Here is a 3,514-nt window from a genome sequence, read left to right as displayed (position 1 = left end):
AAATAGCGGCCAGAGTCTCAGGACTGGCAGGAATAGCGATAAAATTCATTTCTCGTAGGTTGCAAAAGAAAGCATTAAAACATGATAATATTCGGATACTCGCCGAAGCAAAGTTGAACAGCATTGAGGATCATATTTCGACAGCAATGGCTGATTGCAAGATATCTGAGGAGGAGTTTCGTTTAGTGTTGTCAGAACTCACCAAATACAACGTAATGAAACAGGAGATTCGATCCAATTCTCTTAAGACCAGTGGTAATATCGAAGACGAGAAAAAAAAGTTCATAGAACAGGGGAGACAACAAGCGCGTCAATTATTCCGTGCCAAAACCAAAGAACTGGTTGGAGATTAAAAATAGATTGCTTACTATCATTAGATCACATTTAGAAGAACGTTTACATAAATATATAATAATGGAGAATTACAAACCAACAAAGGAAGAACTCGAAAAAGCTATCGAAACATTTATGCTCAGGGACAAAATTATCAAATGGAGAGAATTACCACAAGGTATATATTATATCAGTGATGTCAAACCAACCAAATACGGTCATCAATTGTTTCTTTCCAATTATCAAGAAGAGTATATAGTCTGGTCTCCTAGTAAAATCGCATCGTCATTTACACATAAAAAATTCCATCTGTAGTAGCAGTATAGGTATATAAATCTGACTCCAGTTGAAGTGAGCCAGAACCCCCATTACCTATAAAAATTATATCATAGAAGCATGGATATGGTTCTAAAATGGTTCAGGTAGTGGTGAGTTAGAGCCTTGTTCATTACAATTTAGCTTAGTCTCATGACGATTATTTGTGTGCATCATCATTTACACATAAGAAAATTCCCCCTGTAGTAGCAGTATAGGTATATAAATCTGGCTCCAGTTGAAGTGAGCCAGAACCCCCATTACCTATACTACTAAAGCAACAAAAAGAAGTATGGTTAATTTTCCCAGTTGGCTACTGGTATACATCTATTCACCTTGGTTTGCAAAAGAGAAACTTTCAATCCAATGTTTTTCACGAATGTGTAGTCCATAATGGAGAAAATCACAAAGCTATAACTGAACAAGAAATTCTTGCACTGTATGGAAGTAGTGCCTCATGGCGTTTCTTAGGATTGTATGTGTTGAAAGTCAAACTTTCAGTCAGGTGAGCTAAAACTGATTGATAGGATTGATGAAACTTGCAAAGAGGAGAGGTGTGATGGTAACTGACAGTTTACATTAACTGACAACAATTTTCTAAATTATCTTTGTCATATAACTGGGTTAATTTACCAGGCAAAATAATATATGGTTTACTAATAATTTGTTATTAATCAATGACTTACAGTGACCAAAACTAATTTCCCTTGTAACGGTGACAGTGAAAAAGGGGGAACATTCCAACTGAATTACCCTGCCTCCAGCTGCTGGGCACAGGGAGGATCTGTGGTCACTCATCAATGCAGGACTATCAGAAGCAAGTCATGTAAAGTCATCTGTGGTTACTGCTGTGGATTTAGTGTAATCGTTTCAGGTGATAGTATTTAGTCAGCTCCACAGAGTAATGGGACTCATTAATCCTGATATCCATCCAGACCGCCCACAGAGTCAGTGTCAGGGCCAAACTCAATAACTGAAGTTGATCTGCTGCAGTGACAACATATCAATAACATCTGTTTACTGCCAGACAATTGTAGACAGCATGCGGAGTGCACCTCTGTCACACAAACATTTTCTTCTGGCAGTGGTGAATAAATATATGTTATCACAATTTATTTCTTACCAAATGTACAAGGATGGTGTTGTTGCCTTTGTTATTGTTTTTTCCCCGTGAGTACCCGGATGATACGCAACGCAACTGAGCGTGACATCATCGGATGTGGTCATTTGGAAATACCCGATTGTTATAGTTTAATAATAAAAAAAAGTATCCATGCACTGAAAGCATTTTCGGATTTCGGATTGCGTCGATATTACGATTACTACTCCCTTGTTGTCATCCATGTTTTCTGGTATAACCCTACACTTGTGTATTTGTCGTCATTCACTTGATGCTCAGTTAATGAATTTATTACAGGTACAATTAGTGGTAGCACCACTCAGAATATCTGACAAAGGTTCCCATTTGGCATTTATTGTGTCTGGGGTAATTATTCAATCTAAATCCAGGTTTGAAGTGAGGTGAAATGTGTGTTACATTATATGCACTTGGCAGCCAAGCAAGAGATGAATGATCAGTTGATTTACTTTTTGGTAAATCAACGGATCGTTCCTAGTCAAAGGATTAACAGAAAATACATTGATTGATTAATCACTGTTATCTTGCACAGTGGATATGTCAAAATTAAGTGTTTTCATGTCTAGGTTTACTAAAACAAAGGGAATACACTCATATCATGGCATATAGTGCCCATGTAAAAACAACATACTTTGTTCAAAGGGTTAGCCGATTGTACGTTAATTGATTGTTCATTGTTATCTAACTCAGTGGGGTTTTTTTTAGGAACCGAGGAAGTTATGAAAATAGTTGTCACGTGGGCTTTCTCAGCCGACCTTTGAGACTTGACACCTAGGTGAAACACCTGAAACAAACTAAGTGATCAGTTGAGAAACGAACATGGGTTATAATATCCCTAAACGATATATATATTTTTTAAAATATTTGATTGTTACAGAGACATGTGACATCGAATAAGTTTCTTTGTACAGCTGCAGATGTGTGGGATATTATTCCTTTGTGTGGATATTCATGGATACATTCCTCGGACAAGGAAACTGCCTGAAATTATACACATAAATTTGGTAGGTTGTAATTATGATATTTGCATTTTGTTTTCCTTCATTTGCTGTAGCATTGGACAGGTTCATTCTTGTTCCTCTATGTCTTGGTTGGGAAATTTTTCGATGCGCAATAAACGTTGTTTTCACAAGTCTTTTCCTTTGTAAGCGTGTATATATTACAGTCAATTTGTAAAATGTGATTCTCTCATGCAATTTATAAAATGTGTAAATATTTCAGTCATTTAGACTGAAAAATCTGTCCATTTCTTTAACAGATTGACTAAAATTGATTAAGACGATCAAAAGGGCCTAAAAACATCACAATAGATTATTATGGAGGAGTAGAAGCCAAATAATAAAGAAATGTACTTTTCATCGTAACATTTTCAGTCTCTTGGTGATGATATTAAACATAAAAATGTTTGGAATAATAATACAGATGGGCATATTTTTCAGTCAATTTGTAAAATAACTGAATATTCAGGCGTTTTACTTAGAAAATTTTGCAATTTTTCACTGTAAAAATATAAACATGATAAAATAAGCAATCCTCAGGAGAAATATTTACTTTTTGTTGCAAGTCAAAATAGTGTAAATGAAAATCGCACAATTACCCAGCAAGTGACTTATCAAAACTTCGTCACAGGGTACTCACAGGAAAAAACAAAAACAAAGGCAACAACCAGTCCCGGGGAATTGCTTTAGATCAGTGCCCCTTTAACATAAAATTGTTTGAGATAGTTTG

The sequence above is a fragment of the Haliotis rufescens genome, unplaced genomic scaffold (genome assembly GCF_023055435.1).
Source record: "Haliotis rufescens isolate VD_foot unplaced genomic scaffold, xgHalRufe1.0.p SCAF_7, whole genome shotgun sequence".
Taxonomy (NCBI): domain Eukaryota; kingdom Metazoa; phylum Mollusca; class Gastropoda; order Lepetellida; family Haliotidae; genus Haliotis; species Haliotis rufescens.
The sequence above is the reverse complement of the archived record's forward strand: the minus strand, read 5'-3'. Positions refer to the sequence as shown.